Here is a 27,625-nt window from a genome sequence, read left to right as displayed (position 1 = left end):
CATTGACCATTGGCCCATTGCAGGGTGGCCTTTATGACAAAAGGTGCACCATTGTCAGACTGGAAAAGGTCCAGGAAGCTGGAAGGACAGCTCAGCTCAGCTTCAAGGCCCACAGTGAGGGTTGGCTGAACAACACTGTTAACCAGTTTCTCCATCTTAGTACTGCTGCCATCTGGGGCCAGATAATTATTTGGGGGGGGGAGGGTGGCGGCTGGGGTGGGCACTACCTGTGTGTTGTAGGGGGTTTATCTGCATTTTTGCCTCTGCCCACCGATCTCCTTAAGTTGTAACAACCAAAAATGGCTCCTGACAGTGCCAAGGTCCCCTGAGGGATGAAATCACTCCCAGTTGAGACCCACTGCCATCATCTGAAAGTCCATCAACAGTAGCAGGACACCACTGATAGCCCCAGAGAAGGTTCAACAATGCAACAAAGCCAGTGCCTCAGGAGTGGGCCTGAATCACAAGACCAAAGGACCAGCTTTTGGCCGGAGTCCCCAGCGTGACTGCCGTGGCGGCTTCTGCATCATACTGTTCTGGTGACCAGCCTGTGACAGTGGCAGCCTGGGTGGAGCAGCCTTGACCAAAGCTTGGGTCCAATTGGTCTCATTGGGAAAAGGACCTGTATCATTGATAGGAGTGACCCAGGTGGTCCAACCAGCAGCCACAATTCATTCCCACAGTTCAAGGCCCACACAGAGCATGTCTTTAATGTGCAACTATAGTTTTCCCAGCAGCTGCCCAAACCACGAGGCCACTGACAACAACCCAAGGGTCAGTGGAGATAAAACAAGCTTCCTCCAGGGAGTGCTGGCCACAGCTATGACGGCCTTGAGTCCTGCCCACTGGACAGAATGACCAGGTCCACTTTGGGATCTGCGGAGCTGGTGCTGGGGCCACACAGCCGCCACAGTCCAGTGGCCACCACCAGGCTCAGCTTAGCTGAGGCATCAGTGAGCAGCCGAAGTGTTTAGGGGCCTCTGTGCATCCGGGCGCCCACCGAGCCTGAAGCTCAGAGTGGGGGATGTTTCTCCAGGGGAGCAGCTGTCCTTCACACAAAATGACCTGCTGCCTTGGCCAGGCTGGCTGCTCTTGCACATACCATTTCCACCCAGCTGGCCAGGCCCTTGAGTGTGTGTACCCCAAGAGTCCAGTGAGGGGCTGGGCCTCTTGGGTGTGGGCGAGCTGAGGAGACAGAATCTTTTTTTTTTTTTTTCCGGTACGCAGGCCTCTCACTGTTGTGGCCTGTCCCGTTGCGGAGCACAGGCTCTGGACGCGCAGGCTCAGCGGCCATGGCTCACGGGCCCAGCCGTTCCACGGCATGTGGGATCTTCCCGGACGGGGGCACAAACCCGTGTCCCCTGCATCGGCAGGCGGACTCTCAACCACTGCGCCACCAGGGAAACACGTAGACAGCATCTTTACTTGAGCATCAGAGGAACTGAACTTTGGGAACCTGCTCCCATGGCCCCTGGAAACTTTACTTGGCAGCGAACTCCTGACTTGCGTGGGGGTTTGTCAGCCACCTCTGCTGGCACAGCTGAGATTACACTGCGGTCAGGACCTGGAAGGCTTGTCAGCAACATCAGGACTTGGCTTCTGAATTGTCAACCAGCAGGGACTCCTTTGCACATCAGTGGGTCGAGGCCCTCCCTGGGGGCAGAGGCAGGGTGTAGGTTCCATTGTGTCTCCACTGGCAGCGCTGCCCTGAGCAGGAAGAGGAGGGAGCTGCCTGCCCTCACTTCCCATTCTCCCCCTGGACCCAATCACCACGTTTCAGCACTTTTAACCTAGCACTTTCCCACTGTTTCTATTTGGGTTCGAAACAGGAGAATATCTTGCTCCGTGGTCTCACCTTCTTATCTGAGATCCCCGCTCCCAGTCAGTTTCCATCATGTCTCATGACATTGGGGCAGGTCGTTTGCATTTCATTGATCTTAATAGTATGCACAGAGGAGAGAGCTGGGTGTCCCTGGAACATGCCTTCTTTGGACGGCTCTAATCCTGGGAGCAGGGGACCGTGTGGTACAGGGACAGCGTAAGTGCTACTTCTGCTCGCTCATGCAACCATTTCCTATTTGCTGCAGGAAACCTTTCTTTCAGCAGAAATGGCCCTTCTAACACAAATTATTAGCAGCTAAACACGGCTGCAGTTTTATTCTCACGGAGATGGCCCGCCGCAACCGGTCACACAGATTCAGTTAAAATATATTTTATTAAAATACTCTAGTAACTGATTTCAAAAGGAACTTGTATTACTAAGGGAAGAAAATATCATAAATTTGCATTTAGACAACAAGATATTAAAGAGCTTTGCTGACCAGGGGCTCTGGGGTCCTGGATCACATCCCTTTGCGGATGGACACCACACCTTGCTTCGCCTGGTCTCTACAAAGAAGTGCTCCCATGATCATTTTAACTTTTTCTTTAGATATTAAGAGCCTATTAATATATTTCACCAGCTTTTGGAAACCCTAATCTTAAGGGACTACTGTTATAATAGTAATTATGAAATTAAAACTACATGATATAAAGACTACTTATTACAGAGTTTTATTGCCTGTTGAGAAAAGCTGAGGTATTTTTCAAAAATTAGGGGACAGGCAAACCTCTTGACTTGCATGCAGGACTGCTTTATGCCACCCTGCAGAGAAGGCAAACCTCAATTCTTTGCTGCGTGGGTAGGTGGGGGAAGAAAAAGGCAAAAGGTAGCCATGTAGGTGTTTTTTAAAATTATTTTATTGAAGTATAGTTGACTTACTGTTGTGTTAGTTTCTGGTGTACAGCAAAGTGATTTTCATATCCTTTTCCAGTATGGCTTATTATAGGATATTGAATGTAGTTCCCTGTGCTACACATTAGGACCTTGTAGTTTATCCATTATAATAGTTTGCATCTGCTAATCCCAAACTCCCAAGCCACCCTTCCCTCATACTTCCTCCCCCTTGGCAACCACAAGTCTGTTCTTTATGTCTGTGACTCTGTTTATGTTTCATAGATAAGTTCATTTGTGTCATATATTAGATTCCACATATAAGTGATATCATATGGTATATGTCTTTCTCTGTCTGACTTACTTCACTTAGTATGATAATATCTAAGTCCATCCATTTTGCTGCAAATGGCAGTATTTTGTTCTTTTTTATGGCTGAGTAATATTCCATGTATCTATCTATCTATCTATCTATCTATCTATCTATTCTACCTCTTCTTTGTCCATTCATCTGTTGATGGACATTTAGGTTGTTTCCATGTCTTGGTAGCCATGTAGTTTTGAATGCTGTTTTTGATATTTCCACTATAAATGTATAGATATATACTTATAAATATATATATACTTTAATATATATATATATATATATGTAGAAATTGTTCACAGGCCAACTAAAAGTGACTTCAGTTTCCTTATCTGAATCAAGTGCTGCCAGTTTTGTGTCATCTGGGGATGTTGGTGGCCCCATGTCCACTATTATGTTGACTCATTCACTGTATTCATTGGACAAACATTATTAGACCATTGAGCATGGCACTGTGCTGCAGGCACAGAGCTAACCACACATCACACACTCCCCTACCTCTGTCCTCAAGGAAACCATGGTCTATTTGAAAAGCAATTCACTGATGAGCTGTCTGTAGTATAACTGGAATTTCTAGGGAATGACTGAGGTCCAAACACCATTACCAGGCAGGAGGTCCCAGCATCACATTAGGACACACTCAGGTCTGACTGCCTTTGGGCTGACTTAACAAATGGCCGCTGACATAGTGGCCTGGGCAGGGCAGGCCGCTGTAAAGGAAATTGCCCACCTTGCTTTAAACTCTGAGCACCTCAAACAGGACAGTAATTCTTGTGAATTCATAATACTATTTTGAGCTCTTAATAATTATAGATCATTAATTAAAATCTAAATCAAAATTTAAATGACACATTGGGGCTTCCCTGGTGGCGCAGTGGTTGAGAGTCTGCCTGCCAATGCAGGGGACACGGGTTTGTGCCCCGGTCCGGGAAGATCCCACATGCTGCGGAGCGGCTGGGCCCGTGAGCCATGGATGCTGGGCTTCCGCGTCGGGAGCCTGTGCTCCGCAACGGGAGAGGCCACAGCAGTGAGAGGCCCTCGTGCCGCAAAAAAAAAAAAAAAAAAAAATTTAAATGACACAATAGAGATCACAGGAATAGAAAATTCCTTAATAAGTGCAGGGAATTTAATTGGGTAAAAATTTTTCAGCTGTCCAAGTGGAAGGGTTGGAAAGATATTTTTAGACAATTCTTGCTTAGCTATGCCTACATTGCAATATTGTTCTTGGCAGTGCTTTTTTATGAATGCAAACATGCAATATGCTTGATGCTAAGTCTAGGGGTTGTTGCTGATGGTTGTAAAATTCAGTCTGTTGAGACCTCAAAGGACAGTAAACACCCTTGCTCCTTGGCTTGGTTGTCCCGAGGTGGAAAGCTAGGCTGGGTCTCAGTGTTCTCTGTCCCTCTCTGGCATCTGGCCTGCAGCGACCTCCCAAAGGCCTCAGGGCCCTTCATACTTGTTCATTTCTTACTTGAGCAGATACTTTCCAAGCATGGTTTCTATGTTAGGATTGTCACCAGCACTGAGGACACAAATATTAAAGTTGCAGAAGGACCTGAGCCAATAATGGGTCATTGAGTGTGCTCGGTAGATGGAGCTGACTGCAGAGAGGGGAGGAACTTAGGGTCATACGTGGGCCCAATGTGGGAGGGATGAGGTTACTGCTGAAAAAGGAGAGGAAGGAGCTCTGTGCAAAAGCACAGAGATGCACAAATCCTTTCAGGAAATTGCCAGAAAAGACAGCAAGGCAAAGGGGAAAGTTCACAGCCTTGGGGTGTGATCCCTGGGTTAGAATTGTGCTTCCACCCCACTAGGGCAGGCATGTGATTTTGGACAAGTTACTGAGCCCTTCTGAATGTCGCCTGAAATGCCCAGATCGTAATAGTAGATCACAGAGTATTTGTGAGGGTGTCACACGATGGAACATTGTGAGTTGGTAACTGACAGCTGCCACGGTGAGTTCAGTCCCTTGGAGCAAAGTGTGAGCAAAGTGTGCAGAAGGCGAGGCTGCAAGGGAGAGGACAGGGCTTTTTATGGCTTTCACTTTGCTGCAGTGGCAGGGTCACTAGAGACAGCCAAGCGCAGAAGAGACAAGTCACCGTGTGTATTTTAGCAAAATTCATCTGAAAGCAGCATGGAGAACAATTTTTGGAGGCAGGACTAAGTGGGGATTCAAGTTAAAACCTGTCCCAGTGCTGGTGGGGAATGACTGGTGTCTGAACGGAAGCAGTGTTGAGAGAGGGATGGAGGAAGAAGCTGTCAGGGTATTAGGACAGGGCCAAGGGCGGAGGGAGAGAGGGAGCGATGGGGTGGGGTGGGGTGGGGGGTTGGGGGGAAGGAGAGGGTGGAGGGGAGGAAAAGAGCTCAGTGAGATAACATCTGAGAGGATCCATTAGATTTAGAAGTAAGGGCTCAGTTAGTGAACTTGGACAAAGCAACTTCATGTGCCATTGAAGCGATCACAGCTTCTCTCAAATGGCGTATGTATATGTACATTTCACTTCTCCACTTAACTCTAATAACGCTGAGTCGATGTTCAAGTATATTAAACCCTCCACAACCCATAAAAACTCCCTGGATACCCATGAGTTTCACTCTCAGTTTTTACCGAATAAATCGTCAAAATGTAAAGTGAATGTTTAATTTTTAACTGCCCATAATTAATGATCGTGGAAATGACATTTTTCAAATTTCTCCATGAAATCAACCAACATTCATGGAGCAGTTTTATTTCTTGCTTTCTCACTGAGTTACGTTTATGGTGATGGGGGTTCAGGACACACAACTCCAAAATATGGCACCTTGACATGTTGAATATTTTAAGCTGAAGGAATTTGAGAAATGGTAGATTCTGGAAGGACCCGATGACCTCCCACCCACTTGTCCCCGGAAGCACATCATCAGACCCTCACATGAGAGGCGCCTTTCCTGTACTCTGAGGCAGGGAGCACCCTTGTCTGAGAGGCGTCCTAACAAACAGCCTTGCTAACTCCCCCATCTCACTGCCATTAGTTCTTACCCTTTTGTCTCATCACATTTTTCCACGACTTTTCACTCTTCATCAAACCAGGTATAAGAATGCTCAGGTTTAACTGTTTCCTCAGATCTTCATTTCCTTATGAAGGCTCCCATGTTATGTAAAACTTACATTAGATAAATTGTATGCTTTTCTCCCACTAATCCGTCTTTGTCAGTTTAACTTTTAGACCCAACCAGGAACCCCAATAGGATCACGGTAAAGTTTTTCATCCCCTAGAATGGTAAAGATCAGATTTTTTTTTTAATGGGATCATTTTCTTGCTTGATAATTCATCAATCAAAAGATTTGTTACTATCTAGAACAATGTGGCAAAAATGGTAACAATTATTTATAGAGGTTAAAAGTCATTCAAAAATATTTTCAGTCGAGGGTTTGGTTGTGCTGAATATTGTAGGAGTAAGAAAAAAGGGGGCATTAGCAGATGTTTGCTCTGATCATGCATTAAAAATGGAATTAAATCAGTCTTATGATAGAAACAAGAAGTTCACAGCCACTGTTCTGTTGATTATGTGGAGATAATCAATTATTACTTTAACAACTTCTAAAGCAATGAAATTAATATATTTGGAACAAAATTTAAATAATTTCTAAAAATTATTTTCAAATTCCTTTCTTTGGGTTTGAAATTATGTTTACACAAAATTTACTCAATCAGCATATTCACAGGTAATTTTTTCCTTTTAGTTTATTGTTGGAGTGTTATCAAAGTATGCATACTAGCAGTTAATATGTTTACTCTGGAATGTAATTTTTTTTTTGCCATGTTTAAATGGATAAAAAGATTACTACTAGAATAGTGAAAGGAAGTATAAATCATTATCTTGAAAGGAATAAATGACAAACACTAATGTAAAGTAACATCTTTTTAAGTCAAATAGAAATCAATATATGCTAATAATGAGCTATTTACTAATTATATGCTGTTAGCAGTAACTATTTTCTGATCAGCAGATGCAAAACAGTGATATATTTATTTTGTGTTATTTGATGTGTCTATTTATAAAAAGAAATTAAAGACTAAAAAATGAGTAGTTCATTTAAGATTTTGAAGGTGAGATATTGTAACGTGAGTTAGGACTATGTAACAGGACTGATCCATTTAGAGTAGTCACCACTCAACTCTGTACTCTCTTGCCTTTGGGCTGTGCTATGCCTGCTTCCCCAACTTTTGTGGCACCAGGGACCGGTTTTGTGGAAGACAATTTTTCCATGGAGGTCAGGGGGGATGTTTCAGGTGGTAATGCGAGCAATGGGGAATGATGGGGAGCAGCAGATGAAGCTTCGCTCACTAGCCTCCTGCTGTGCGGCCTGTTTCCTAACAGGCCACCGACCGGTAGCGGGGGTTGGGGACCCCTGTTCTACAACACAGTTTCTACCTTCCTGCCCTCACACCATATCCAACCCTACTCCCCCTTCTGGGTGTGGATATATACCCAAGAGATACCCAGGATGTCAGCACCCACCTCATTGACAGCACCCGGAACACCTTTTATGTGGTCTCCATAATCATAATCCTCTACCTCCTTCTGCAAATCACCATTAACCTGATTTTGTGATAAATACTTCCCAGTCCCCTTACTTATAATTTTACTAATGATGTATGCATCCCTATACCTTTATCCAGTTCTGCCTGTTTGGGGAACTTTATGTGACTTGCAAGGATGGCAGTGCTATTTTGCACCTTGCTTTCCTCTCTGAATGCTGATATCCATCTTTGTTATTGTGCTTAGCTGCATTTTATTCATTTCCCTTGATGTATAATATTCCATTACATGGATATACCATAATTCATTTATTTATTTTTCATTCACAGTAGACATTTGGGACTCTTGCCTTGTTTCCGGGCTGGGGTTATTTGAAGCATACAGCACTGTATCGTTCTTGTACATATGCAGAAGCTTCCCTGAGATCCACTCTGATAGAGGAAGTGCTGGGCATAGCGCATAAGCATCCTTAACTTTGATAGATAACGCTACGCTACCCTCCAAAGCCATGGTCCTAGTTTGCATGCTCAGAAGCACTGTAAGAGTCCCAACTGATACACTTTCTCAAAAATACATGGTATTTTCAGATTACAAAATTTTTGCCAAAACACATGAAAGAATGCTCAACATCATTAATCATTAGAGAAATGCAAATCAAAACTACAATGAGATATCATCTCACACCAGTCAGAATGGCCATCATCAAGAAATCTAGAAACAATAAATGCTGGAGAGGGTGTGGAGAAAAGGGAACACTCTTGCACTGCTGGTGGGAATGTGAATTGGTACAGCCACTATGGAGAACAGTATGGAGGTTCCTTAAAAAACTAAAAATAGAACTACCATATGACCCAGCAACCCCACTACTAGGCATATACCCTGAGAAAACCATAATTCAAAAAGAGACATGTACCAAAATGTTCATTGCAGCTCTATTCACAATAGCCCGCAGATGGAAACAACCTAAGTGTCCATCATCGGATGAATGGACAAAGAAGATGTGACACATATATACAATGGAATATTACTCAGCCATAAAAAGAAACGAAATTGAGTTATTTGTAATGAGGTGGATAGACCTAGAGTCTGTCATACAGAGTGAAGTAAGTCAGAAAGAGAAAGACAAATACCATATGCTAACACATATATATGGAATTTAAGGGAAAAAAATGTCATGAAGAACCTAGGGGTAAAACGGGAATAAAGACACAGACTTACTTGAGAATGGACTTGAGGATATGGGGAGGGGGAAGGGTAAGCTGTGACAAAGCGAAAGAGAGGCATGGACATATATACAGTACCAAACGTAAGGTAGATAGATAGTGGGAAGCAGTCGCATAGCACAAGGCGATCAACTCGGTGCTTTGTGACCGCCTGGAGGGGTGGGATAGGGAGAGTGGGAGGGAGGGAGACACAAGAGGGAAGGGATGTGGGAACAGATGTATATGTATGACTGATTCACTTTGTTATAAAGCAGAAACTAATAAAAATAAATAAATAAATAAATAAATAAAACCATGGAGGACTTCCCTGGTGGTGCAGTGGTTAAGAATCCACCTGCCAATGCAGGGGACACGGGTTCAAGCCCTGGTCTGGGAATATCCCATATGCCGAGGAGCAACTAAGCCTGTGTGCCACAACTACTGAGCCTGTGCTCCAGGGCCTGGAAGCCACAACCACTGAAGCCTGTGTGCCTAGAGCCCGTGCTCCGCAACAAGAGAAGCCACCACAGAGAAGCCTGCGTGCTGCAACAAAGAGTAGCCCCTGCTTGCCGCAACTAGAGAAAGCCCATGTGCAGCAACAAAGACCCAACGTGGCCAAAAATAAAAGAAAATACTAGGATACCTCATTAAAAAATAAATAAATAAATAAAAGCAAAAAAAAATTTTTTTGCCAACTGGCTTATGTATGTAATAGTACGTTACTGTGGTTTGAATTTGAATTTCTTTTTTTACTAAAAAGATCAGAGTCCCTCTTCTTATACTTATTGATCATTTCGATTTGTGGAGTATGTCTTAAGCCTTCTGCCCACTTTTAACCAACTGGTCTTTTTCTCATTGATATGATATTTATTTTTTTTGGCATGTTTTATAATTTTATTTTGTTGTCTTCTGTAATATCTGCAGAATCCATTGTAATGCCCCTATTTCTTCTTTTTTTTTTTTAAGCATCTTTATTGGGATATAATTGCTTTACAATGTTGTGTTAGTTTCTTCTGTAAAACAAAGTGAATCAGCTATATGTGTACATATATCCCCATATCCCGTCCATCTTGCGCCTCCCTCCCACCCTCCCTATCCCACCACTATAGGTGGTCACAAAGCACCTAGCTGATCTCCCTGTGCTATGCAGCTGCTTCCTACTAGCTATCTATTTTACCTTTGGTAGTGTATATATGTCAACACTACTCTTTCACTTCATCCCAGCTTACTCTTCCCTTCCCCATGTCCTCAAGTCCATTCTCTACATCTGTGTCTTTATTCCTGTCCTGTCCCCAGTTTCATCAGAACCATTTTTTTAAATTCCATGTATATGTGTTACCATACCATATTTGTTTTTCTCTTGCTGACTTACTCCACTATGTATGACAGACCATCCAGCTCACTACAAATAACTCAATTTCATTCCTTTTCATGGCTGAGTAATATTCTATTGAATATATGTGCCACATCTTCTTTATCCATTCAACTGTTTTTTTGGTATTATTGTTTGTTTGTTTGTTTTGTTTTGCTTCGTTTTTTTGTGGTATGCAGGCCTCTCACTGTTGTGGCCTCTCCCATTGCAGAGCATAGGCTCTGGACGCACAGGCTCAGTGGCATGGCTCACAGGCCCAGCCACTCTGGGGCATGTGGGATCTTCCCAGACCAGGGCACAAACCCGTGTCCCCTGCATCAGCAGGTGGACTCTCAACCACTGCGCCACCAGGGAAGCCCCACCATTCAACTGCTGATGGACACTTAGGTGGCTTCCATGTCCTGGCTATTGTAAATAGAGCTGCAATGAACATTTTGGTATATGTCTCTTTTTGAATTATGGTTTTCTCAGGGTATATGCCCAGTAGTGGGATTGCTGGGTCATATGGTAGTTCTATTTTTAGTTTTTTAAGGAACCTCCATACTGTTCTCCATAGTGACTGTATAAATTTACATTCCGACTAACAGTGCAAGAAGGTTCCCCATTCTCCACAATCTCTCCAGCATTTATTGTTTCTGGATATTTTTTGATGATGGCCATTCTGACCAGTGTGAGGTGATACCTCATTGTAGTTTTGATTTGCATTTCTCTAATGTTTAGTGATGTTGAGCATCCTCTCATGTGTTTGTTGGCAATCTGTATATCTTCTTTGGAGAAATGTCTATTTAGGACTTCTGCCCATTCTTGGATTGTGTTGTTTTGTTTTTTGATATTAAGCTGCTTGTATATTTTGGTGATTAATCTTTGTCAGTTGCTTCGTTTGCAAATATTTTCTTCCATTATGAGGGTTGTCTTTTTGTCTTGCTTATAGTTTCCTTGGTTGTGCAAAAGCTTTAAAGTTTCAGTAGGTCCCATTTGTTTATTTTTGTTTTTATTTCCATTTTTCTAGGAGGTGGATCAAAAAGGATCTTGCTGTGATTTATGTCATAGAGTGTTCTGCCTATGTTTTCCTCTAAGAGTTTTGCAGTGTCTGGCCTTATATTTAGGTCTTTAATCCATTTTGAGTTTATTTTTGTGTATGGTGTTAGGAAATGTCTTAATTTTATTATTTTACATGTAGCTGTCCAGTTTTCCCAGCACCATTTATTGAAGAGGCTGTCTTTTCTCCATTGTGCATTATTGCCTCCTTTATCAAATATAAGGTGACTATATGTGCGTGGATTTATCTCTGGGCTTTCTATCCTGTTCCATTGATCTATTTCTGTTTTAGTGCCAGTACCATATTGTCTTGATTACTGTAGCTTTGTAGTATAGTCTGAAGTCCAGGAGCCTGATTCCTCCAGCTCCGTTTTTTCCCTCAAGACTGCTTTGGCTATTCAGGGTCTTTTTTGTCTCCATACAAATTTTAAGATTTTTGGTTCTAGTTCCATAAAAAATGCCATTGGTAATTTGATAGGGATTGCATTGCATCTGTAGATTGCTTTGGGTAGTATAGTCATTTTCACAATATTGATTCTTCCAATGCAAGAACTAGGTATATCTCTCTGTCTGTTGGTATCATCTTTCATTTCTTTCATCATTGTCTTATAGTTTTCTGCATACAGGTTTTTTGTCTCCTTAGGTAGGTTTTTTCCTAGGTATTTAATTCTTTTTCTGCAATGTTAAATGGGAGGGTTTCCTTAATTTCTCTTTCAGATTTTCCAACATTAGTGTAAGGGAATGTAAGAGATTTCTGTACATTATTTTGTATCCTGCTACTTTACCAAATTCATTGATTAGCTCTAGTAGTTTTCTGGTAGAATCTTTAGGATTCTGTATGTATAGTATCATGTCATCTGCAAACAGTGACAGTTTTACTTCTTCTTTTCCGATTTGGATTACTTTTTTTCTTTTTCTTCTTGATTGCTATCACTAAAACTTCCACAACTATGTTGAATAATACTGGTGAGAGTGCGCAACCTTGTCTACTTCCTGCTCTTAGAGGGGAATGGTTTCAGTTTTTCAACATTGAGAACAATGTTGGCTGTGGGTTTGTCATATATGACCTTTATTATGTTGAGGTAGTTTCCCTCTATGCCCACTTCCTGGAGAGTTTTTATCATAAATTGGTGTTGAATTTTATCAAAAGCTTTTTCTGAATCTACTGAGATTATCATATGGTTTTTATTCTTCAATTCACTAATATGGTGTATCACATTGATTGATTTGGGTATATTGTAGAATCCTTGCATTCCTGGGATAAACCCCACTTGATCATGGTGTATCATCCTTTTCATGTGCTGCTGGGTTCTGTTTGTTAATATTTTGTTGATGATTTTTGTATCTATGTTCATCAGTGATATTGACCTGTAGTTTTCTTTTTTTGTGACATCTTTGTCTGGTTTTGGTATCAGGGTGATGGTGGCCTCATAGAATGAGTTTGGGAGTGTTCCTCCCTCTGCTATGTTTTGGAAGATTTTGAGAAGCATAGATGTTGGCTCTTCTCTAAATGTGTGATAGAATTCCCCTGTGAAGCCATCTGGTCCTGGGCTTTTGTGTGTTGGAAGATCTTTAATCACAGTCTCAATTTCAGTGCTTGTGATTGGTCTGTCATATATTCTATTTCTTCCTGGTTCAGTCTTGGAAGATTGTACCTTTCTAAGAGTTTGTAGATTTCTTCCAAGTTGTCCTTTTTATTGGCATATAGTTGTTTGTAGTAGTCTCTCATGATTCTCTGTATTTCTGCAGTGTCAGTTGTTACTTCTCCTTTTTCATTTCTAATTCTGTTGATTTGAGTCTTTTCCCTTTTTTTCCTGATGAGTCTGGCTAATGGTTGATCAATTTTATCTTCTCAGAGAACCAGCTTTTAGTTTTATTGATCTTTGCTATTGTTTCCTTAATTTCTTTTTCATTTATTTCTGATCTGATCTTTATGTTTTCTTTCCTTCTGCTAATTTTGGTGGTTTTCTTTTTTTGTTCTTCTCTAATTGCTTTAGGTGCAAGGTTAGATTGTTTATTTGAGTGTTTCTTGTTTCTTGCAGTAGGATTGTATTGCTCTCAACTTCCCTCTTAGAACTGCTTTTGCTGCATCCCATAGGTTTTGAGTCATCATGTTTTCATTGTCATTTGTTTCTAGGTATTTTTTGATTTCCTCTGATTTCTTCAGCGATCTCTTGGTTACTTAGTTGCATATTGTTTAACCTCCATGTGCTTGTATTTTTTACAGTTTATTTTCCTGTAATTGATATCTAGTCTCATAGTGTTTTCATCGGAAAAGATTTTGATATGATTTCAATTTTCTTAAATTTACCGAGGCTTGATTTGTAAACCAAGATGTGATATATCCTGGAGAATGTTCTATGAGCACTTGAGAAGAGAGTGTATTCTGTTGTTTTTGGAGGGAATGTCCTATAAATATCAATATAGTCCTTCTGGTCTAATATGTCATTTAAAGGTTGTGTTTCCTTATTTATTTTCATTTTGGATGATCTCTCCATTGGTGTAAGTGGGGTGTTAAATTCACCTACTATTATTGTGTTACTGATGATTTCCCCTTTTACGGCTGTTAGCCTTATGTGTTGAGGTGCTCTTATGTTGGGTGCATATATATTTATAATTGTTATATCTTCTTCTTGGATTGATCCCTTGATCATTATGTAGTGTCCTTCCTTGTCTCTTGTAACATTCTTTATTTTAAAGTCTATTTTATCTGGTATGGGTATTGCTTCTCCAGCTTTCTTCTGATTTCCATTTGCATGGAATATCTTTTTCCATCCTCTCACTTTCAGTCTGTATGTGTCCCTAAGTCTGAAGTGGGTCTCTTGTAGACAGCATATATAAGAATCCTGTTTTTGTATCCCTTCAGTGAGCCTGTGTCTTTTAGTTGGAGCATTTAATCCATTCACATTTAAGGCAATTATCCATATGTATGTTCCTATGACCATTTTCTTAATTGTTTTGGGTTTGTTTTTGTAGGTCTTTTTCTTCTCTTGTGTTTCTCACTTAGAGAAGTTCCTTTAGCATTTGTTGTAGAGCTGGTTTGGTGGTGCTGAATTCTCTTAGGTTTTGCTTGTATGAAAAGATTTTGATTTCTCCATCAAATCTGAATGAGATCCTTTCTGCGTAGCATAATCTTGGGTGTAGTTTCTTCCCTTTCCTCACTTTAAATGTATCCTGCCACTCCCTTCTAGCTTGTAGATTTTCTGCTGAGAAATCAGCTGTTAACCTTATGGGAGTTCCCTTTTATGTTATTTGTCATTTTTCCCTTGTTGCTTTTAATAATTTTCCTCTGTCTTTAATTTTTGTCAACATGATTACTGTGTTTCTCCTTGTGTTTATCCTGGTGGGGCTCTTTGCTTCCTGGACTTGGGTGGCTATTTCCTTTCCCATGTCAGGGAAGTTTTCAGCTATAATCTCTTTGAATATTTTCTCAGGTCTTTTCTCTCTCTCTTCTTTTTCTGGGTTCCCTATATTGCGAATATTGTTGCATTTAATGTTGTCCCTGAGGTCTCTTAGGCTCTCTTCATTTGTTTTCATTCTTTTTTCTTTATTCTGTTCTGCAGCAGTGAATTCCACCATTCTGTCTTCCAGGTCACTTAACTGTTTTTCTGCCTCAGTTATTTTGCTGTTGATTTTTTCTACTGTATTTTTCATTTCAGTTATTGTGTTGTTCACCTCTGTTTGTTTGTGCTTTAATTCATCTAGGTGTTTGTTCCTTAATTCTCTAAGTCTTTTTAAAACATTTTTTACATCTTCTTGATCTTTGCCTCCATTCTTTTTCCGAGGTCCTGGATCATCTTCACCATCATTATTCTGAATATTTTTTTCTGGAAAGTGCCTATCTCCATTTAGTTTTTTTGGGGGGGTGCGTTACCTTGTTCCTTCATCTGGTATGTAGTCCTCTGCCTTTTCATATGTCTGTCTCTCTGTGAATGTGGTTTTCGTTCCACAGGCTGCAGAATTGTAAGTCTTCTTGCTTCTGCTGTCTGCTCTCTGGTGGATGAGTCTATCTAAGAGGCTTGTGCAAGCTTCCTGATGGGAGGGACTGGTGCTGGGTAGAGCTAGGTGTTGCTCTGGTGGGCAGAGCTCAATAAAACTTTAATCCACTTGTCTGCTGGTGAGTGAGGCTGAGTTCCCTCCTTGTTGATTGTTCTGCCTCAGGAGACCCAGCACTGGGGCCTACAGGCTCTTTGGTGCGGCTAATGTTGGACTCTGTGAGGGCTCATGCCAAGGAGTACTTCCCAGAACTTCTGCTGCCAGTGTCCTTGTCCCTGTGGTGAGCCACAGCCACACCCTGCCTCTGCAGGAGGCCCTCCAACACTAGCAGGTAGGTCTGGTTCAGTCTCCTATGGGGTCACTGCTCCTTCCCCTGGGTCCCTATGTGTACACTACTTTGTGTGTGTCCTACAAGAGTGGAATCTCTGTTTCCCCCAGGCCTGTCAAAGTCCTGCAATCAAACCCCACTAGCCTTCAAAGTCTGATTCTTCAAAGTCTGATTCTTCCTCCTCCGATTGCCAGACCCCCAGGTAGGGAAGCCTGACCTGGGGCTCAGAACCTTCACTCCAGTGGGTGGACTTCTGTGGTATAAGTGTTCTCCAGTTTGTGAGTCACCCACCCAGTGGTTATGGGATTTGATTTTACTGTGATTGCACCCCTCCTACCATCTCATTGCGGCTTCTCCTTTGTCTTTGGATGTGGGGTATCATTTTTGGTGAGTTCCAGTGTCTTCCTGTCAATGATTGTTCAGCAGTTAGTTGTGATTCTGGCGCTCTTGCAAGAGGGAGTGAGTGCACGTCTTTCTACTCCATCTTGCCATACTGAGTTGTGTATTTATTTTTTGATAGTTTGATTAATATGTGTTTTGGTGTGTTTCTCCTTGGATTTATCCTGTATGGGACTCTCTGCACTTCCTGGACTTGATTGACTATTTCCTTTCCCATGTTAGGGATGTTTTTTGACTATAATCTCTTCAAATATTTTCTCAGACACTTTCTTTTTCTCTTCTTCTTCTGGCACCCCCATAATTCGAATGTTGGTGTGATTAATGTTGTCCCAGAGGTCTCTGAGACAGTCCTCAATTATTTTCGTTCTTTTTTCTTTACCCTGCTCTGAAGCAGTTATTTCCACTATTTTTTTCTTCCAGGTCACTTATCTGTTCTTCTGTCTCCATTATTCTGCTACTGATTCCTCCTAGAGTATTTTTAATTTCATTTATTGTTTTGTTCATCATTGTTTGTTTGCTCTTTAGTTCTTCTAGGTCCTTGTTAAAAGTTTCTTGTATTTTCTCCATTCTATTTCCACGATTTTGGATCATCTTTACTATCATTACTCTGAATTCTTTTTCAGGTAGATTGTCTGTTTCCTCTTCATCTGTTTAGTCTGGTAGGTTTTTACCTTGCTCCTTCATCTGCTACATATTTCTCTATCTTCTCATTTTGTTTAATTTGCCATGTTTGGAATCTCCTTTCTGCAGGCGGCATGTTCGTAGTTCCCGTTATTTTTCGTGTCTGCCCCCAGTGGGTGAGGTTGATTCAGTGGCTTGTGTAGGCTTCCTGGTGGATGGAACTGGTGCCTGTGTTCTGGTGTGTGGGGCTGGATATTGTCCTTCTGGTGGGCAGGGCCATGTCCAGTGGTGTGCTTTGGGGTGTCTGTGAACTTAGTATGACTTTAGACAGCCTCTCTGCTAATGGGTGGGGTTGTGTTCCTGTCTTGCTAGTTGTTTAGCATGGGGCATCCAGCACTGGAGCTTTCTGGCCGTTGGGTGGAGCTGGGTCTTAGTGTTGAGACAGAGATCTCTGGGAGAGCTCTCACCTATTGATATTACAGGGGGTCCAGGAGGTCTCTGGTGGTCCAATGTCCTGGACTTTTCTCTCCCACCTTGGAGGCTCAGGCCGTACACCCAGCCAGAGCACCATGACCCTGACAACCACACAGCTTAGAAGAAAAGGAAGCAAAGAAAGAAAACCAACAGGTAGAACCCTAAACCAACTGGTAAAAGCAAAACAAAACAGACAAAATCACACAAAGAAACATATACATACACACTCACAAACAGAGAAAAAAGGAAAAAAATTTAAATAATAAAAGAAAACAATAAATAGAAAATATTTTTTTAAAAAGGAAGATAGCAACCAAACCAATAAACAAGTCCACCAATGATAACAAGCACTGAAAACTAAGCTAAGAAACATAAAACCAAAACCAAATCAGATGCAGAAACAAATCCCAAGTCTACAGTTGCTTCCAAAGCCCTCTGCTTCAACTTTGGGAATGTTCATTGTCCATTCAGGTATTCCACAAATGCAGGGTTTATCAAGTTGATTGTGGGGATTTAATCTGCTTCTCCTGAGGCTGCAAGGAGAAATTTCCTTTTCTCTTCCTTGTTCGCACAGCTCTTGGTGTTCAGCTTTGGTTTTGCCCCTGCCTCTGCATGTAGGTCACCCTCGGGCATCTGTTCCCCACCCAGAAAGGAGGGGGTTAAAGCAACAGCTGATTAGGGCTCTCTTTCTCACTCAGGCAGGGGAGAGGGAGGGGTACAGTAGTCATAATAGGAATGCAAGGCAAGCCTGTGACAGCAGAGGCCACATGACTTTGCAAGAGCCTGAGGCACTCTGTGTGTTCTCCCAGAGAAGTTGTCCATGGATCACAGGAGCCTGGCAGTGGCATGCTGCACAGTCTCCTGGGGGAGTGTGGGTAGTGACTTGCACTTGCACACAGGATTCTTGGTGGCAGCAGCAGCAGTGTTAGCAGTTCATGCCCATCTCTGGTGTCCGAGCTGATAGCCGTGGCTCATGCCCATCTCTGGAGCTCACTTAGGTGGTGCTCTGCCTTCTGTGGGCACACGTAACAGGAATCCCCTCTCCTCTCACACCCTGAAACAATGGTCTCTTGTCTCTTGGGCAGGTCCAGACTTTTCCCTGGACTCCCTCCCAGCTAGCTGTGGCACACTAGCCCCCTTCAGGCTCTTTTTACACAGCCAACCCCAGTCCTCTCCCTTGGTCTGACCTCCAAAGTCCAAGCCTCAGCTCTCAGCCCCCACCAGCTCCGGTGTGTGAGCAAAGTGTATCAGGTTGGTGAGTGCTGGTCGGCACTGATCCTCTATGCGGGAATCTCTCCGCTGTACCCTCTGCACCCCTGTTGCTGTGCTCTCCTCTGTAGTTCTGAATCTTACCCCCTGGCGCACCCGCAGTCCCTGCCATTGAAGGTGCTCCCTAGTTTGCAGAACATTTTCCTCCTTCACAGCTCCCTTGCAGAAGTGCAGGTCCCGTCCCTATTCTTTTGTCTCTGTTTTTTTCTTTTTTCTTTTGCCTTACCCAGGTACGTGGGGATTTTCTTGCCTTTTGGGAAGTCTGAGGTCTTCTGCCAGTGTTTGGTAGGTGTTCTGTAGGAGTTGTTCCACATGTAGATGTATTTTTATTGTATTTGTGGGGAGGAAGGTGATCTCCACATCTTACTCCTCTGCCATCTTGAAGGTCTCCCGATATGATCTTTAGATGTTTGGATAACAGCCCGTTGTTGCAAATATCTTCTCCTCATTGCCTTTCCTTGTCACTCTTTTAATGGTGTTTATTTTTTTAAACAGAAGTTCTTAATTTTAATGTCGTCAAAGTTTTAAATGTTGTTTGTTTACTGCTGATTCTATTAAGATGTGTTTTGTATAATGAACAGGAAAAAAGAGCTCCTTCTATGCTGTCTTTGAAAGTCTTTATAGCTTTGTTTTTCACATTTAGCTGTACAGTACTTCTCGAATTGATTTCCTTATATAGTGTTTGCTAAGCAATAGTTCATATTTTTTTTCTTTATGGTTACAAAATGCCCCAACACCACCAATTAGTTGGTGCCACTCTGTCATATATGAATGATAAGTATATGCATATTTGCAATAGATGCATATCAAGTATCAATACATGAAGTTTCTGGGCTCTTTCCTATGCCCCCAGTCTATTTGTCCCTAACCTTAAGCCAGGCTATCACGTGTGATCACTGCTGACAGCAGGAGGAGTAACTCCTCTCTCCTTGTTTGTTTTTGGCTGTTTTAGGACGTTTGCATTTTGAATGAATTTTAGAAACAATTTATCGAGTTCTACCAGATGCCTACTCAGATTTTGACTGAGATTTGTATTGACATCTTTACCATATTGAACCTTTCAAGCAATATCTCTGCATATTAGATCTTCTCTAGTGTATTAAACCAACTTGTTATTTTCTTTCCTCTGTACATATCTTGGATTATCTTATGTTAGACTGGTTATTAGGTATTTGAGATTTTAACCCTATTGAAGGGTGGCAGAATATGCCACCTTAAGATATGCTACTTTGGCATAAGGATTATTTTGAGCTAAAGTCACTTGAAAAACAAATGTGAGGGGACACTCTGACCTCTGCTTCCCATGTGAAAAATGTCCTTTCTGTACCAGGAGGAAATAAACATTCTTGTCACCAAAGATGAGGAGTTAAGGCCTAGAGAATGATACACAAACAGACTTGTCAGAGTAACTGTGACCAAACATTTAATCATTCCAAGTGTTTTAGTTACTTTCGCATAGGGAAAGTAACTAAAACACTTCCCCTCTTTGTTCAACCTAATACATAAGCCCTCAGATTTTACCACTTCTTTGGGTCTTCATTTCCTTATGAGGGCCCCTGTGTCATCTAAAACTTATCTAACCAAATTTCTGTGCTTTTTTCTTGTTAATCTGTTTTTTGTTACACAGCCTCAACTGAAAATGTAAGATGGATAGAGGAAAATTATTTCTTCTCCTATACTATGTTACAGTAAAATTTTAAATTTTGCTTTCTAATAGTGTTTTCCTGTAAGATGAGGTTATAATTAATTTTTTTATATTTAGCAGCTTTCTTAAACTCTCATTAATTCTAATTCATCATCTGAGGTCATAGCTCTCCCCATACATTGTATCTGTCATTTATAGTATGGCTATAACCAGGCAAAGGAGGAAACAATTTTCCAAGCTTCTGATCAAAGTGCATAGCATCCAGTGACAGAGCAAGGCATCCATCCATTCTGGCTGCATTCTCCATTTATGAAGACTCACTGGAGGCACTATGTGCAGTACACACTTGGGAGTAGCCCAGTGTGAGAGGTGGATGTCTCTCTGGGAGCAGGACAAAAGGCAAGGCTGAGAGTCACAAAACTTTTGCAAAACCTGGATGAAAAGAGAGTTATGTGATACAGTTAGATTTCTTGACATTCCATAAACTTTTAGAACCAGAATCTTCCTACACTCTGAAAAGTCCTTCCTCCTTTGTTTTCTATGTTTTCTTACAAAACCAATTTAAGTGCCTCTCTCACAACAGAAATAAATCTACACTTCTGGAGTGAGTTGCTCTGTCCTCTGAGCACACTCACTAACATTATTCTTGTCCTCAAACAGCACATACCACAGGCTATCATGGTACATTGGTCCATACCTCTCTTCGTGTATCTGTTAATCCCAAATTCCTAATTTATTCATACTCCCACCTTTCCCCTTTGGTAACCAAGGGTTTTTTTTTCTATGTTTGTGAGTCTGTTTCTGTTTTGTAAATAAGTTCATTTGGACCATTTTTTTTAGTTTCCACATATAAGCGATCTCATGTGGTATTTGTCTTTCTCTGTCTGACTTGCTTCACTTAGTATGATCATCTCTAGGTCCATCCTGATAGCCTATGATTCTTGTACAGACACTATGCCAGACATGAATTAAGTTCACATAAATCTTAAACTCACTGAACACAAAGTTGCATTGGTTTCATTTTGACTATATATCATCGACATTAAATCTTGGAAGACTTTTTTGTGGGGGAAGGGGTTAGAATTCTTTATTTCCATTTAGGTTGCATGAACTCTGTGACTATTAAAGACCTACATGTGGATAGGTCTTTCTCCCTCTTCCTCTCTCTCTCTTTCTGTCTCTCACACACATGCACATGCATGCACACACACTGAAGTCGAAACATTTTTCTAAAATGTAATTTGAAAGAGAACACACCAAATATAAATTAATTAAAGAGAGGGACACATATTTTATGGTTAACTCTCAATATTTTGTACATATGAATTAAAATGAACGTTGAAGGCCAAAGCTATTACGACTTTACATTTGGGGAAAAAGGAATGCTATATTCTTGAGGAAGGCTCTGAAGTTTGTTTCAAACCATCAATTCAAATGTTTTTGGCCTCATTTTCAGTAAGATCAAATAAAGGTTAGGGAGACATATAAAAGAGAAAAGAACGACTGTGACTTCACAATAATCTTGGTTCACCAAAGGTCCTTCTTCTTTGACATAATTTCCTTCTATATAAAATAAAGGTTGGGGTTGAACCACATAACTCTCAAATCCCTCCCAGCTCTAATGTTCTAAAAATCTAAGAGGAAACCACATAAGTATTGGAGAGAAAAAAGGAAAGGGGAGGAGGGGAGAGAGAGGAAGGAAGGAAGGAAGGAAGGAAGGAAGATAGATGGGAAGAAGTAGGTAAGAAGGATGGAAGGAAAATATGGGAGGCAGAGTGGGGAAGGCCCTAGGATTAAATTTTCTAAATGACACTGAGATTGAAAAATGGAAATCCGAAATTACCTTACCTGAAAGTCATACCATTTGACCTTCCATACAGCATAAATAAGCAAAGTTGCAAGGCAAGACCTCTTCTGTCACAAGACTTGACCTGAAATGATGCTTTGGGGTTATTTATATGCAGATTTTAGATCTGACTAAAAAGCCAGAAGTCCCACAATTAGATTCACTTGGACAGACTGAGCTAAACTACGATGCAAGGCAATTAAAAATAACACTGAGTAAGTTCACGCTCATGGGAAAGATTCCAGGGTAAAAAGCCCACTTGACATTTGTTGGGTTTTGTGGTTTGGGAAAAAGTCTAGTTCTAATTTTAGAGCCAGGTAAGGAAATTTCTATCTGGAATTATATAAAAAACATGATCTTGATGTTAGACATAATGTTTTCTGTAATTATCTTCCAAAGGGATGAATAAAACCCTTTCACTGAATTGAATATTTAGTGAAACAAATAATTCCATAACTTCAAAAATACATTGTCATACATGTAGAACCAAATAATTATTTGGTGTAAAATCGGATTCAAATGCATTTTTCAGATCAGTACATAGGGTTTCACACGCCTTGGTGACTGTGACAAAGGAAAAACATACAGCTTTCTGGTGATGATATAATAGAACATGCACGGGAGCTGGAAAGAGCTGCCAAAAGAAAACAAGTTGTCAAGTTGACCTTGAAAACTCCTCCCCATTGTTGGCCTCAGGTTTCTCATCCATAGAGTGTTTGATCTGAAACAGCCTTTTCTGAGGGAAGTTTTCACAGAACACTGTTTTCACAGGATGTTAGTAGTACCTGTGTAGTTGTCAAATGCACCTGGAGAACACTGGGGTCAACAAAGTTGTTGCTTGTGCAATTCCTTACATGATGTGTGTGGTCTCACTGCACACCAAATCCACACTTCTTCCCAGAACATTCCTCTCTGGGGCATAGCATGCAGTGTTTCCCAAACTTTCAACATAAGGTGACTTTGAAACCCCTCATTATGATGACATTGTACAGATCAGTGAAACCTAGCAGGACCCATGGGGTTCCTGGGCACAAGCCTTTCTGTGTCCCCTATTTCTTGATTACAGGAAATAATCTTCATTCAGCCTCCATGACCTTCCCTGAGTTCCAAAGGGCAGGTTCAAACAGATGCTAATCAGGGAAGGGAGGAGAATGCAGAGACAAGGGAGGAGCAGTCAAGAAAAAATAATGCAGCCTTGGGGCAGGGGCCTGGTTCCCCCTCAAGGTATATACATAACAATGTCATTGAGCTGTTTTGCAGATACTGAAACCACGCCCCCCCCAGGTGGAAGAAGTTAACTATGCTGCCCACAAGCCTATAGATCCCAGACCAGTTAGAACCAGAAGGTGACTCCCAATTACCTCACCACCAAGCAATCAAAAGACTGTCCACGAACTGATCACACCCTCTTTGAATCATTACTATAAAACTCCTCACTACCTCCTCCAGGTTGGGACTCATAGTTCTGAGGGCATTAGCCTGCTATGGCCCCCTTTCCTGGCAAAGCAATAAAGCTATTCTTTTCTACTTCACCCAAACTCTGTGTCCGAGGTTCAACTTGGTATCTGTGTACAGAGGCTGAATTTCAGCTACATCGATCATTCTAAACCCTCCTGTGGTGAGGGGACCCTGAGGGCCAGGCCTGAGCTGGGTGATTTCTACACCTTTGATCACACCCACATAGAATCAGTGAGGTGTTCTCATGCCCTCATTCCACAGACAAGGAAACTCCAGGATTCCCTTCCTAGTCTAAATTACTCAGAAGCTGCTAACCCTTTGTCCAACAAGCCCAACACAAAGAAGAGGGTCTCTCAGATTATTACCAAACCCAAGGTAAGAATTATTAAGCCATCCACCTGTCCTGCAGGTAAGCCCTACCTGTACTGTTGTAGCAGGTAAGCAGCCATACAAACATGCAAGCCATTTAACATGAGTGGGTGGGACTGTGTCCCAATAAAACATTATATGGGTTGAAGTTTGCTGATCCCTGCTCTATCTGTAGTTAGAGCTGAGAAGTTTGCTCTGAGTCTAATTATTTCACTTCTTTTAATGTAATCTTTCTTCAGTTCTCTGCTTTGTCTGTGGTGATCAGTATCTTGGTGTGATCAATTTTATAAATGAGCTTTCCTCAGAACTAATGCTTCCTGAATCTGAGGAGCAATATCTTTAATGAATTTTGGGAGAATTGAAACTATTACCTCTTCAAACATTATCTCCATTTTTTCTGCTTCACCTCCTGGAACTCATATTAAATGTATGTTAAAAATGCTTAAATGGGGGCTTCCCTGATGGCGCAGTGGTTGAGAGTCTGCCTGCCAATACAGGGGACACGGGTTCATGCCCCGGTCTAGGAAGATCCCACATGCCGCGGAGCGGCTGGGCCCGTGAGCCATGGCCACTGAGGCTACGCATCCGGAGCCTGTGCTCTGCAATGGGAGAGACCACAACAGTGAGAGGCCCACATACCGCAAAAAAAAAAAAAGCTTAAATACAACATTGTAAATCAACTATACTTCAATAAAATTTTAAAAAATTCTTCCCTAATCAATGTCACTCATATTCTGTTTCATAATTTCTTTCTTGTTTTTCTCCCAGCTGTATAATTTTTAGATGTTTCTTTCATTCATTAATTCTTAAGCTGGGTGTAACATGCTATTTCATACACTGAGGATTAATTTTTTTTTATTTCTAGAAGTTCTTTTACTTTAAAAATCTGCCTTTCTTTTTCATAGTATTTTGTTCTTTTATGTTTTTCAATTTCACCTTGTATGCCTTTAATCTTTTCAAGAATATTTTATAGTGTTTATTTCATAGTTTTTCACTTGACATTTCTGAGGGTCTAACCCTCCAGTTTATTGCTTCTTTTGACTTTCATTCATGATGAATTATCTCCTCCTTTGCTTTTTGACTGTATATTGTGAGTTCATCAGCGACAGTGATGGGAATCACTGGGAACATGGGAATCATGTGAGAACATGCCCCTCCAAAGAAAGTTTACATATACTTCTTGCCAGAAATCCATGTAAATGTGCCCTAAAATGATTTGTATGTTAATTTTTCAGCTTGGGAATTACTGTACTCCTCCAATAACACAAATGTGAACCCCAAATCCGTGATAGTTGCAGACAGAATGTTATGAGTTCTAAGGCAGGCATTTTCTCCATTCAGAGCTCAGACTGAAGTAGGCAGGGTTTCACTGAGGGTGAAGACCTTTATGTTTCAGATCTGATGTGTGAATCTCAGTTTCAAATATGCACCTGTCTGGGGCCCAAAGACCTCTTCTCCTTACCCGGTATCAGCATTATAACCAAAGCCCTTGAATTACAAACAGGAGTAGCAAATTTCCACATGGCTGAGCTGCTGAGTCATAACTCACATTCTGTGCTTGTCATTTCCTTCTTTTCAGTTCTCTGTAAATAGCCTCACATTTTTGCTTTGGTTTCTTTTTCTTTTTTTCTAAAGGAAAAACATGGAATTTAAAGGGTGTTTGTTAAGCTTTATCCTGTACCTTACATGTTGGGGGAAGACAGGGTTTCCAAGACGTATATTTTGCATCATTGTAAGAAGAGTAACTTCTGCTTATTTAATATTTATTGGTTCAGACCCACTTTGGAAACAAATCTAAAGGCACAGTGTAAACGTGTTCTCTTTGGAGATAACAGGCCTAGATTTAAATTTAATCTCTGACACTCATCCATTGTTTATTCTTAACCTTACTGAACCCAAATTACCTCCTTTTTGAATCAAAATAATAAATCCTATCATTATCAATCAGTTCTGTTGCAGAAGAAAATATTTTAACTGTCTAAAGAAGCAAGGAATTCCACACAGAGAGTTAGATGCTTACAAAAGTATTGGCAGAGTCAGACAGGCTGGCTCTAGACTTGGCCCCTGGGATTGACACCCAGAACTGGAGAACAGGCCACTCATTGGAGCTGCTGCCTTTGGGGGTCATAATGACACAGGATGAGGAAGCCACTGTACCATGACACAGCTGCACTATACCTGTTAGTCCACATACGCAAAACCCAAGCCTGATGCACACCCTCGGCCTTGCCTCTGGACACCAACTAGTGACCAGGAACTGGAAGGCAGCTGATGACAAAGCCAGTAGCACCCACACCATTGCCTTCCAAATCTGTGCAAGGACTTCTGACTGGAGTAATAAATCACATTCAGAATTCTATCTGCAGTGCAGTATGGCAAAGGTAGGGTCTAGCTTTCCAGGCTCTGCAGGACAGGATGCAAAGAGAGCCAACTCGTGATATTCACTCAAGGCTTATGAAACAATGCATGTGGAATGCTTGGCACTGAGCCTGGCAGACAGCAAATGCCCTTTTAGCTTCCAGTGCCCCGAGTGCTTCAAGGCCATTGTCCAGTGAGGTGGAATTTGTGCCACCTCAGAGATTCCTCGGCCATGAACACATGGGGCTCACTCACTCATGTAGACATTAATTTCACCAAAACCTGATAGGTTTTTTGAAAATAGACATGAGATATTGATTTAGGAATTGAGCCCACGGTTCTCCTCCACAGGGTCCAGTACTTGGCCACTCAGAAAGGGATTAATGCACCAACTCTAGCGGTTGCAGTGTCAGCTCTGAAGGCTGTCACTGTGTCCAAAGTAGAGAAAGCACTGTTCCAAATGATGGCCTACTTGCAGTAGTGCAGAGCGCAAGCAGCTTGGCGCCAGCATTCCTGGGACACAAAGCCCCAAGGCCAAGGGTGTCCCTGAGCAGCACCAGCCAGATCAGGGTCAGGCTCCTCATCCGGAGCCACCTTTACCTCCTGCTGGTGTGAAATGCTGCTCCTAACACCTTCCTCTGCATCGTGTATAACGTGGAGGTCTGCATGCAGGTGAAAAAGGAGCATAAACACTCTAGTTGAAGGTATTTGATACAAAAGAAATAAACTAAAATTATGTTAATTTTATAATATAATAAAATAATAAATAATAAAATAAAACTTCCCTAAATACCCTTCTCCTAACACTGTGAAGTATATGTCTACAAATTATTATTAAATAGACGAGTTAGATAATTATGCATATGCATAATTATGCAATTATACTCTGAAGTGCTTCAATGTAGGAAAATTTTAAGTGGTCACAAGGGACAAAAAAGCAGAAAAGGTTTCTATGCTGCATGACTCAGTATGGCATTGACCAGCTCATCTGTGACCCACATCCAAGGCTGGGAAAGTCAGAGCTGTCACAGCGAGTCCTCTGGTTCACTGTTTCCACGTTCATTTCACCTAATTCCGAGAGTGACTTCTGAGGCTAGCACAGGCTACTCACCTGACAGTTTCATTTGTTCCTGGAGAGAGCTGCAAGCCTGGACATTTTAAGGTAGATCTTCTTTCATTTGGGTGTAATAGCATCCGTTAGAGGTCTGGGTCCCAGAAATCAATATCATCCTTATAAAAATATCAGAATTGATTACAAAAAAGATGATTGAAAAAAATAAGGCACAGACAATATGTTTTGCAAAGATGTATAAAGGCTTTATGACCGAATATTCAATATGTGTAACATCACCATCTTTTGGGGGCACAGGGGTTTCCGCCTACACTGCACTGGCTGTATTCTTATAACAAGCTTGGGGAAACTGGACTGCAGAGGACACGTCTTCCTCCTGGGAAACCTCTTATATTGAGCTTCCATTCAAAACAAGGATCATCGTTGTTGTTAGTCATCTCTTTGCTAGCTGGGTGTTTTCCCGTGCCTCCAAAATAAGGGAGGAAATTGGCAAACACTGGGCAGAGATATTTCCATCCAGCTCCTTCTGAAATGTTTAACTCTGAACACATTTGTGTCTTTGCTGGGGATCCTTTTA

This window comes from Hyperoodon ampullatus (assembly GCF_949752795.1).
Source record: "Hyperoodon ampullatus genome assembly, chromosome: 3".
Classification (NCBI taxonomy): domain Eukaryota; kingdom Metazoa; phylum Chordata; class Mammalia; order Artiodactyla; family Ziphiidae; genus Hyperoodon; species Hyperoodon ampullatus.
This window is presented reverse-complemented; position numbering follows the sequence as displayed.